This window comes from Mya arenaria, chromosome 16 (assembly GCF_026914265.1).
Source record: "Mya arenaria isolate MELC-2E11 chromosome 16, ASM2691426v1".
NCBI lineage: Eukaryota > Metazoa > Mollusca > Bivalvia > Myida > Myidae > Mya > Mya arenaria.
In genome coordinates, this window is record NC_069137.1 from 17524136 (window position 1) to 17537027 (window position 12892).

General features: G+C 33.7%; 1 long non-coding RNA gene across 4 annotated transcripts; it reads left to right on the top strand.

Annotated features, from left to right (window-relative positions):
* Window positions 1-8493: 8493 nt before the first annotated feature.
* LOC128222257 (uncharacterized) lies at window positions 8494-12687 on the top strand. 4 transcript variants are annotated; one of them, XR_008259112.1, is made up of 4 exons: window positions 8494-9003; window positions 10272-10565; window positions 11593-11799; window positions 12280-12687. It is a non-coding gene; the product is annotated as an uncharacterized LOC128222257 (long non-coding RNA). The 4 variants fall into 4 exon arrangements; XR_008259113.1 differs by having other exon boundaries at window positions 11660-11799; XR_008259111.1 differs by having other exon boundaries at window positions 8497-9003; window positions 10272-10491.
* The last annotated feature ends 205 nt before the right edge of the window (window positions 12688-12892 follow it).

The following is a 12892-nucleotide window of genomic DNA, read 5'->3' on the forward strand; positions in this document are numbered from 1 at the left end:
TATCAGTGGTGCACCTATCATTACGGCCAAAGGCATGTTTCAATCATACCGAGGCTGCTGTAAGCTGCTGCGAGGGTTGTTAACAGTGATGCACCAATCATTACCGTCAATGTTATGTTTCAATCATACCGAGGCTTCTGTTAGCCGCTGCCAGGGTTGCTGACAGTGGTGCACCTATCGTAACTGTCAATGACCACTTTCAATCATACAGAGGCTGTTTTAAGCCGATGCCAGGGTTGCTGACAATGGTGCACCTATCATTACTGCCAATGACCAGTTTCAATAATACCGAGGCTGTTGTAAGCCGCTGCCAGGGTTGCTGACAGTGATGCACCTATCATTACTGTCAAAGGCATGTTTCCATCATACTGAGGCTGCTGTAAGCCGCTGCCATGGATGTGGACATTGGTGCACTATCATTACTGTAAATGGCCAGTTTCATCATACCGACGCTGTTGTAAGCCGCTGCCATGGATGTTTACAGTGGTGCACCTATCATTACTGTCAATGACCAGATTCAATCAAGTCAAGACTGCTGTAAGATGCTGCCAGGGTTGTTAACAGGGATGCACTGATCATTACTGTCAATGACCAGTTTCAATTATACCGAGGCTGCTGTAAGCCGCTGCCAGGGTTGTTAACAATGGTGCACCTATCATTACTGTCAAAGGCATGTTTCAATCATACCAACGTTGTTGTAAGCCGCTGCCAGGGTTGTTAACAGTGGTGCACCTATTATTATTGTCAATGACCAGTTTCAATCAAGTCAAGAGTGCTGTAAGCCGGTGCCAGGGTTGTTAACAGTGATGCACCTATTATTACAGTCAATGAAAGTTTAAATCAAGTCAAGAGTGCTGTAAGCCGGTGCCAGGGTTGTTAACCGTGATGCACCTATCATTACTGTCAATGACCTGTTTCAATCATACCGAGGCTGCTATAAGACGCTTCCAGGGTTGTAAACCGTGATGCACCTATCATTACTGTCAAAGCCAGTACAATGGGTGTTAAAAATAGTGCACTGTCATAACTGTCAATTAACAGATTCAAGTATTCAGAGACTACCACTTTCATGCCTTTGTTTTATTCGAATCATTTTAGTTTGAGTGTGAAGTCATTAATAATAGCATCACGCTCGAAGTGAACAGTATTGTGCAATGAAATTGTAGATGTCATGAGAAACGACTCTGGTGAGGCTCAAACTTATACCCTTTTATTGTGAGAGGCGGTAACCTTTAGCAGAAGAACATTCTCGTCTTCTCTTATACCAGTTTAATGCATTTGTATCGGATTAAAAGCATATACATTGTTTTCATAATGCCAACTTTTCCAGAATTGAAATTGCTTCTGGGCCTGCAGTAGGTTTATTCAACTAAGTTTGGTGTTCGCTCTTATTTGTTGGCTAATGGCAATCGATGATTTATCCCAATTACCGTAGCTCTTTATCATACAGAGTTAATTTGATGGTGATTACAAATTGTTCCCCAAAAGCTCATCTTTCGTTTTTTTTCCTTATTGTACAACGCAATTCATTGTATTTGCTATTATGAAATATTCACAAACCAGCAAGACTGTACCATCACACGACATTCATAAACTGAGCGCATACGTGATTATCTAATCATTTCTTAACCAAGGTCAATTTATTAAAATGTGTACAGTCAAATTAAGCAAAAAGTATATAATTCAATTTTTAAAATATATTTGATTTTTTATGAAATATTTTGATCTTAAAAGTCAAGGTATCATATGACCAGTAAGATACTTAACTTAGGAAGTAAGGACTTAGGACTTAAACTAGGAAATAGCTTAACATGTTTAATAAACGCCGCCCCAGACAGAAATGCTTACCCATGCAAATTGGCACGATATCGACTCTATATATGAATGCATACCCATTTATCAGTGTAGGTTTATTTCACTATCAATAGAAGTCGGACGCAGCTAGAGTATATTGGTCTTGTCAGGTAGTGGGGCATTGTTCTCATAATAACCACGTCCAGGTTGAAGCACCCTTTTTAACGCGCGTTTGGGACAAAACCTTTTTAACATTTCTGCATTCTTAATTGCTGGGCGGGGAATCGAAACTCGAGAGTCAAGTGTCATACCACTAGACTACGGATCTGCACAATCACTTGTGATAACGAGCTATTTGCAGTCTTTATTAATAGGCATGCCATGTTAATAAAATCAACACCATACAAAGGAAATGTGCAAAGGAAACGAATTAAGCCAAATATAGTGTAAAAATGAAATTACCTGAAGAAAATAAAGCTACTGCTTTGTAAACAAGGCGTTCGTTCGATTATTACATGAAGTACTATAAGCTTCTTTAATTTATGAAATAACAGTCTTTTGAAACTTATAGAATAGTATATCTTTTTCAGATACAAAACAGTTTCTGAATATCGTACTAAAGTAAAGGTGTCAAGCTGTCTCATCTGATATTGAAGTGTCAGTTTAAAAATATAGTTTATACTTTGAGCACGCACAAAGTATATACAAGCCTGCAAACGAGCGATCTTTTATATTATTATGCCTCCTTCGAAAAATATTGGACATATATAAGCTAGCAAGTTTTGGTCAACCAGTCGGTTGGTAGACACATGTCTTGTTCTTTAATGACTAAAGAAAGGTTATATGTTTTAGTTTTTAGTTTATTTCCAAATACATCTAGACGAAAATGCCCATGCGTATACATAATATGATTACGAAACATGTTTCTAAACATAGTCAAGGTCCAATACATTCATATAAGCAACTGATCAACATTATAAATATATCAAATCATGCGACCAAATGATATATCATCAATAAACTTACATTTAAGCGTGAAGTAGTTAATGTTAACAAATAAAATTACCCGTAATACAATAAATATCTTTCTCTTAGTTCCATTGCCTTATACACATAAATGACAAGGTTTCTGTTTACAGTTACATTTTGCGATTTAAATAATTTAATACATTTAGGTATATTCGGTGCAGTATAATAATATGTTTTCAGGTATTGCTTTCTTAGTTCTTTATACAGTTGACATTCAAAAATAAAATGAAATTCGTCTTCAAGTAAATTACATGCAAGACATTTTCTATCACAGTGTGGTATTGCTACTGGTTTGTGCCATCTACCGGTTTCTATTTCTAATTTATGTGCAGATACTCTTATTCTCGTTAAAGCAGACCTATATTTTACTATATTAACATTTGACAAATAAGATTGAAGTTTAAAATCTGCAAACAATATGTATGATCTAGCTCTAGTAGAATTATTTAACTCGGATATCCACGTTTGTATAAATATATCAGTTATTCGTTGTTTGACTGTAGACATAAATAAGTTAACATCTCCAACACCTTGGTACATCCAAACATGATTAAAGCCTAAGGTTTGGAGTAAATGCCTCACCAAAAAAGCCCATGATTTAAAATTTGGAGTATCATATAAATCACAATACATTTGATCATACACTATCCTAACGTATCTAATAGTCTCCATTTGAATAATTTTCATCCAATATCGTATTACACTTGTACAACGTTTAGCTAACAATGTTGTTCTACCAAGCTCTCCATATACAAAATTGTTTTGACTCTGTGTTCTAACACATAATAAATCCTTACAAAATCTCAGGTGTACTCTTTCTAATTGTATACTATTTTGTAGTCCCCATACTTCCGAACCATAGCTTAATATTGGAAAAATGAGTTTATCAAACAGGTCTAATCTGTGCTTAATTGACAGAGTAGGATATTTAGTTAAACAACTTTTTAGTTTAAAAATCGCTTTAAGAGCCTGTCCTGATAAAGTATCAAACGTGGTAGAAAATGCAGTGTTCGAAATTCGCGGTAGCCCGATAGCCCGAGGCTACCAAATTTCAGCTGGGGCTACCGATTTTCCACAGAAACTAGCCCGACCGGGCTACCGTTTTTTCCTTGTGATTTTTAAAAAAAAAACTGCCAATTAAACGTGTTACGCATCGTGTTTTTTTATACGCAAAGCCTTATTATTCAAGAATGCGTCCTTCAAGGCGACTGGAGTGACAACGGCGTAGTCGGATTCGCCGAAATTTACGATGATAAAAAAGCTAATTGCTCTGCTATTCAGGGCTCAAGCAATGCGCTCAATGTTTGTTTATTTAATCAATGAATATAAGCACATGTCAAAATTAATTAACGCCCAAAGTGACAAGTAATTATCGATCAGTTTCTAACCAGTAACTGCGTCTAATAGCAGCAGTCAAACTCTATGACGTCATTTAAACTCCGCCCATTATGTAAATTAACGGATAAAGTCGGCAGTTTTTGACAACAATGATGGCTATGAAAATCAACAATGCTAAAATAGCAATATCAACATTGATATTTTATTTATTTCATTTAAATATATTTTATTTATTAGCTAAAATAAAAAGAAAGATATTTAAGTTTTTAATGCGAACAGAACATAATCATTCTACAAAAGTTGTCTGAAATGCGGAGGAAACAGGTGCCCGCTTACTTCCTGACAAATTTAATCAAAATGAAAGGAGAACTGTCGGATATAGTTAACTCGTTGTCTGTGTACAGTACAGTAGGGTTCTACATGTTGTATTTTATACCTTTGAATAGCTTTGCCATTAATTTTTAAAGAACAATTATAGGAATATTGGCAATATGAACATCCATATATTTTTGTTGTTACTTCTGAAACTTGAAAGTGAAACTGAAAGTTGAAAAGAGAAAAATGTCATTGCACAATCGCTGGTACATATCGGATTTGACAAGGATGCATTGGATAACATAACTTACAGTACATGCATAACTCTTTCCATTAAATAAATGATATGTTCAGAAAATATTTTTTCTCTTTTTTTCTCGTAATACCTTTTTGAAAACTTTATTAGTTACTGAACTTTTGATGACTACACTGATATAAGTATGACTATAATTTATTATTGACACATTGTTCAGATTGAGGAGCATTTTTTGAAACTGTATGAGCATGCTAGATTAGATGATGATTAGACTCGTTGCGGAATCGTAATAAAACTTCCAAAAATTATTCCGAACGAGTGAAATTTCTAAGTGTTTAAGTTTGGGCTAGTGATATTGGTTTCGGGCTAGTAAAATTTCCTATCTGGTAGCCCGAATGGGCTAGTGGATTCAAAGCCGAATTTCATACACTGAAAATGACCCTCCAGGTGTAAAAACAATACCCAGATAAGTAAATTTATTCACTATTTCCAACTCCTGACCATTATATAAAACTCTTAAATTTCTTCTCAGTCTTCCTCCTTTTTTAAAAATCAAAACTTTTGTTTTCACAGAATTTACACTTAACTTCCATCTATCACAATAAGCTTCTAATAATACTAACCCTTTCTGTAGTCCTACCTCTGACTCAGAAAAAATAACAATATCATCAGCATACAATAACAAGAACAACTTAAGAACACCCATATCAACGCCACTAAAATCATTTGTAATCAAGTATTCTTCAATATCATTTAAATACATGGAAAATAAGAAAGGAGATAACGATTCCCCTTGACGTACACCAAGAAAACTATCAAAATCCTCACTGATAACATTATCACACTTAACACGTGATTTAACACTTGTATACATAGATCTTACTATATCTAACATTTTGCCTCTCATTCCAAGCTTTATAAGTTTAAACCACATGATGTCTCTCACAACATAATCAAATGCTTTAGTAAAGTCAATAAACGCTGTATATAATTTTTTGTTATTGCTCAACAATCGTGAAATAATACCGTATAGGACAAATATATTATCAACTGTGCCCATATTCTTTCTAAATCCAGCTTGTGCTTCTATGTATACATGGTATTTTTCAGCCCACTCATTTAATCTCTCATTTAAAACTTTTGTAAACAATTTACCAAAGGTACTTAACAATGTTATCCCTCTATAATTACTAGTATTGTTGACATCACCCTTTTTATGAAGGGGTATAATATATCCCTCAGACCACTTTTCTGGGAAATAACTCATATCAAACAATTTATTGAATAAATTACATATAACATTTGTAAATTGTTCATTCATTGAACCATATTTGAAAAAATCATTCAGAAAATAATCAGGTCCAGCAGCCTTTCCATTATTTAGTTTTCTACATGCTTTTTTTATTTCATCTACTTGTATTGGAACATTCAATTCATTAAACATAACATCTATTTCACCATTCAAGTACCTTTCATTGAAATATAAAATGTCTTCATCTGGTTGAAAATATTGTGAATCTGGATCATTTATTGACTTAAAGTAATCTAAAAATTCATCTGATGTCAATGAACATGATTTCTTTACCACAGAGCCCTTAAGCAATCTCCAATACATTTTTGCATTTTTGAGTCTAGCTGTTTCTAACATTTTGGTTTTATTTTTATCATATAAAAATTTCTTTTTCCTGATAGTATTTTTATAGTCCCTTCTAGCATGTATGGTTGTAGATGACCTGTAGATGACCGTTAATGAGTTTGGGATCGGCAGGTCAAAGATCGAGATCGCGTTGTGAATAGTTTTTTAAGGTCGATGCAGTTCCAACAGACTGATTCCCTTGGTCAGTACCAGCTCTTGATTGCTTTTGGAATCAATAAGTGAAAGGTCAAGGTAAAAAGTCTTATGAAATCTTGATCAGCACTTAAAATGAAAGTGGTTTTATCTTGGACCATAAGCCTCCACTGGTATTTTGGCCTTGACCAGTACATTTTCCCTATTGTTGTTGGGTTCACGAGGTCAAACGTCATGCAACTGTACTGGAAGTTGTCGCATGGACAGTAAATAACCAAAACTGTACTGATAGTTGCCACATTAACAAAAAGGCCCCAACTGTACTGTTAGTTGTCACTTGAACAAATAAAAAACACAACTGTTAAAGTGGTCAGTAAGTCAATAGTCAAGATCGCAGCAATGGCTTTAAAAAGACACCCCTTGTCCGCACAATAGCCCGAAACTATTCGACCTAGCTCCATGAAAATTTATTCGATAAAATTTCTTTCTGAAGGGGTCAGTCGGTAAAAGGTGAAACATTATTATTATTAATTATAGATCATGCTTCTGAAAAGGCGGCGTTTAAGGGGTATGAAAAAGTCTTGTCATAGAAAGCAGTTGCAAATCCAATTTTTTTGGTACTCAAAAGCAAAGATTCGAAAGAGAATGAAAATAATAATTGTACGTATTGACGGTTGAACAGTTAGTTCAGGTTAATATTTATACGTAAAAGTAGATTATAGCATTACGATATTTAGTAATCAATAGTGAACATTTACGACCCGTTTCAATGCCGTCAGGTAAGTAATGAAACCATGCAATCGTGACATGCACTCTTTAAGGGACTCGCTCATGATTTTTGACCAAAAAAAATAACATGAGTTTTCCCGGTTATGCATCTAACAACACTTATACTTATTTTACTCTTTGGTACTGAAATTGTAGAAAAAATACAATGAAAGTATTAAAAATATTATAATTGAAAAAAGGTTAACTGACGCCCTCGCCACTCGGACACAAGAATTTATAAGTATCTGGCGGATATTTTAAACTTTATTGAATACATTGGTAGCATTACGTTATTATGTCTCCAAAGACCATTTTTGAGCAAGTATCAATATCAATATTTGTGGATGGGTTCCTGCTGTTAGTATTTTAGTTTAAATAATTTGCCGGACTTTTTTCATAAATATTTAATTTCTCTAAAAAGTGCATTTGATATATCATGAAAGTTTAACATGACAGTGTATTGACATAAAGACATTTTAAAATAACCACAGATCAATAAACAAACAAATTTTAACTTAAAACAAGTAACCATGACGAATAACAATGTGATAAACTCATTATTCTACCACGAATATTTCGATCACTAAAATGTTTAATAAAAGTGCTTAACTCAATCAAAGATACATCATTGCAGTTGTTTTCAATTGAAACTAGATATGGAATAGATCGAGTACCAATCTTTTCAGACGAAATTGTGTGTTTGTAATTTTTTTTCGTCATATTTTGCGATACAATTTATTAATTTACACATGTATCGCACGTTCGAATGATTCTGTAAAGATATACGTGCATCTGTTTTAAGTTTCTTGTATTTCCAACCCTACTGGATTTTATACTTCCGTTCCATATGTGTTACTTCTCCATGGAGTTAGTGTTTTTTAGACTGTCGGCTGCAAGCCGACAGTCTTTAGAGAGCGGTATTTCAGAAACGCGACTAGTCGCCTGACACGACATATTGAACATGAATATATTAATACACACCACCTGCGTAGCAACAGAACTACTTACGTGAATGTGGGGCGTCAAGTACCTGCTTATGTGTATTTAACGCGTTATTGCCTTTTTTATGACAAACATTGCGTGTTACTCTTAGTATAGCTGTACCGTTGCAATTTGGTGAGTTTTATTGAACAAAATAATGAAAATTAATGAAAGCATAGCATTTACATACGAAGTCATTTTACCCTACAACCAATAGTAAGCTACACCACATGTTTGCACCCCGTGTGACGTCACACATATCCCAGCATTCAAGACTGACCCGGCAAACCCCGGCAAAGAACTTATTTTATGAATGAAAGCTATTAAGAAATAAATCATACGCGGTTAAAGAGTTCATGTCATGTAATATTTTGTGAAATAGCTTTTATGTTTCAAATTATTTTTTTCAGCAGCAATCGAACTAGTATATTTGTTTGAGTAAATTATTTGGATTATATCTATCACAGTATGTCAACGTTATGCCTATTGTTATTTTGGACTATAGGGTGTAGTTTAAAAAGTCATTCACAATATGGCGGCGATTATGCGGAAATGAAATTGAATGTTACTTCGAATACGTTCTTCTACAAAATAACCGACCTGTATTTAGTGCTATTGCTTTAACATCAATCGAAGCAAAAATGGCATTTATTTATGTGTTTAAAAATGTTAAATTTAGATGGAGACAATCCAGAAATGAGCTGCCAGGAAGCGATCGATTTCGGACACGAAGGTACATGTACATTAGTCTGAAATAATAGACGTGTTATACGGGATTCTTCCAATCCCTAACGTCTAAACGGTTTTGTGCAAAAAGCGGGGGTGTCTGAAAAATATTGAAATTGTATTAAGTGAAGTATTTTATGGTTGAAATGGATAATAAAGTAAAGATTTAAATTCATATTTTACCATGGAAGTGCAAAGCTATTTTGCAAAAAAACAAGCATTTAATGCATCAAAACACATTATTTACCTTTTCATTAAAAGGAAAGTTGACTGACGCAGACAACGATTATGCCAAGTGGAACAACTTGACCTCATCGTAATAATTCGGCCACCTCCGAATATATATATATATGGCAAATCCTTCACTACAACATCTTCATGTTACTTTCAATTCAGAGTTGATTATTCACTAAAATTATTTCGCATTTTTAATTATTGTTTAACCTGAAACGTCTCAACCATCAAAAAAGAACCTATAATTATGCTTCAATAGTCTAAAAAAATAGACGTGTTATATGGGATTCTTCCAATCCCTTACGTCTAATCGGGTTTGTGCAAAACAGGGTGGGGGTTGAAAGATATTGAAATCGTAGTTCGATAAGTATTATATGTTTGAAATAGATATTAAAGGTTTATATTCGTATTTTAGTTATTACCATGTAAGTGCAAAGATTTTTTTTCACAAAACAAGCATTTAATGCATTTAAACACAACCATTTTACATCTATGTAAATCTATGCACCGCAGCCTTGCAGGTGATCTTCATGTATAACAGTTTATATCATTATGTTTTGACAGTATGAAATGAAGTAAAACACTCATCAAACTCATAATAATTCGTCAGCTTTTATTTTTTGCGTACATAACTCATATTTTAGATATATATAATTATCTGACCCGGAATCCCAATCGGAATAGCTACCCACTTTTGGTCCAAAAAAATTGTATGTGAAGGATATGCCATTTCAAAATTTGTAAAAAGATCAGTTAAGTTACTATTATTTGGACTAGTGCTTCAAGTGTTTGATTTATTGTCTCTATAATGTATAATGCACCTGTCAATTGTAGAGCCAAGCTGGGAGTTGCCTAAAAATCGGTTACCCGGTTAGCTCAGTTTGACAGATCTCCATGCAAGTGTTCACATGGTCGTGGGTTCAAGCACCATACAAGTAGCATCTTTTCTCAAAGGTTTACTTTAGAACCCATCATCCAGGAGTAAACAATTATGATTTTTTTATTAAATATTACAGACCATGTTCTTTTGTAAACTTTCAGATTGAGAAGTGCCTGGATACAAGGCTAGTATTGTTAACATCATCTGATACAATCAACTGGAACAAAGCTGAAATGGCTGCCTGACCTGACTTAAAAATTGGATGGCATTACATCAGACTAGAAGATTACAAGTATTGAGGTGGACAAAATGAAACCTGAGCCTACCAAAGCTGACAGATTGCACGAGAAACACATAAATGCAGGCATTTACTGAGATATTGTAATTATTTTTTGAAACTTCTCATTCATTTAGGAAGTTCAGTTGAAACAGAGTTGGCAAAAAAAAGAACAAAGGTATATACATTTTGAATTCTAATTCAAATGAGAACTTTACTGGCCAGCACAGAATGGTAAAATGCTAGTCTACCAATATAAATGTGCCTGGTTCGAATCAGTAAAGCTGATGAATGTACTGGTTGTGTAGCCATATGTTTAAGCTGCACTCTCACAGATTGTCTGTTTTACCAACTCTTTTTTTATTTCTTGGTCTTGTAATGAATTATTTTTTGCGAATTTCTGAACACTGGACATAACAGACAAATGGAAAAAGTGGATCGCTGCTTTCTTATATTAATTCAGTCAAAAAAGGCAACTGAAAATATTGGAACGCTGTTTTCTTATTTTAATACGGTCAAAAGATGATGTTCTGTGCCAAAAATCTCATTATTAGTAAAGTGTTAGTAATGCTTTTAACCTTAAAACCAATAGTTACAAATGTAAATATAAAAAACATGATCTTATCTTTTGTCAGCAGTCTTATTTCATCAATTTTCATACTGCTTTTCATTAGCTTATCCAAGCCAAAAAGTAAAAGAAGTTGTCAAAACCTTCAATCTGTGACTGAGAGTGCAGCACTCTTACAGATTGAACGTTTTGACTACTTTATTTATTTTTTGTCTTGGAACGGGCCAATTTATGTGAAAATGCATGTTAACCATTCATATAAGATTGCTGACAATAAATTTGTCAGAAAATGTTTATATTTAAGTTCAAAATGTTTTATGCATTTTTGTTAAACCGTTAGTAACGCTTTAAGCCATAAAACCTTTGTTTTCGACCTGAAATATGGAAGTCTGCAATCTAATATTTTGTCAGTAGTCTTATATCACTGGTTTGCAGATATTTTATTAAAAAAATAGGTCATTCCAAGACAAAAAATACAAAAGTTGTAAAAACAGTAAATCTGTGAGAGTGCAGCTTTAAGTGACTAAATGTTTTGATTTGGCTCAATTTTCACCTTAAATCTTATAGTTTTGTGGCATCTTTTTAAACAACATTACATGTGCATATGTATATATTTGTTCTTAAATTTGTAATTTAGATTGGAAGATTCATTCTCTGGAAAGTAGAAAAAGGCATGTTACATACTGTTATCACTGCCATGACAGAAACCATATTGAGGAGCTGGTCCACCTGTAGGAAGAATTGCGCTATTGGTTGGAGCAGCACTATTTCCCAGCCATACACCAGCACTTAGTTTGTCATAGGGAGCATTTCTGAGCAGTTATGGAGACCACTAACTATGCAGGTATGTCATAATCAAAATCTTAGTTTATATATTTTTTTTATAATTTAGCATCTGTTGAGAAGAAATTTATTTCTAGATTGAAGGCACACACTATAGATTGATGCCCAAAAATATATTTCTTATTTTAATGCATTATCATGTCTAACTCATTTGACTTAAATGATCAAAGCAAAAGAAATGCAAATGATTAATCTGCAGATATACAAATGTAAGCTTTTTTAACTGGGGAAATTGTTGCCACTTGTCTATTAATTAAAGAACACATTTATAATTAATAATGTTTAATCTGTACACAAATCATATGCCTTCTTTGTTTTAACCATCAATGTCAAAGAGTCCAGCATGATAATGCATTAAATTGAAAAAAAATGCATTAATTTATAGGAACCCTTTAAAACAAAGACATTTCCTAAATCCAATAAAAAATAATTGAATATTGATGCAGAGTTCAGTTAGAATATAATATAACTTTTTTTGCAGTTGTTGCAGTGAAACTTGCACCAGTGTGTTTTCTGTGGAGATAAAGAGATAGTGTCCAGCAATGAAGACCCAACTCAAGATCTGACCTTGTAAGGCCAATATGAAATAACTGTGTGGGAAAATGGGAAAAACCTGCAGTCAGGAATGCACGGAAATCATCAAAAGAACAGTGTTAAATTAATCTTGAATAACTTGGCATTTATTTTGTTTGACATATTTATTCATGGTGCAGTGAAAACATTCTTTTTTTCTCATGGTTATTTAAATTTAGAATTGATCGGAGGGAACATCACTATGTAATTTCATGTTCATAGTCAGATCAAAACCCATGTACATGCCCAAATGAGCATTCGAAAATATCAAAATGGTACTTGTTGTATGTAGTGTAAGTTAATTAACATAATAAACAAAAATATTTAATCAATTTCAATTTATTATGCCCCTTTCAAAGAAGAGGAGTATATTGCTTTGCACATGTTGGCCACTACGTCCCGTCTGTCTGACAGTAGGCCAAAGCTTTTCTGGGTGATAACTCTACAATTCCTAGACCTATTGTCAAACTTGACATGAAAGTTTGGTTTAACCAGTAGATGACCCCTTTTGATTTTAGGGG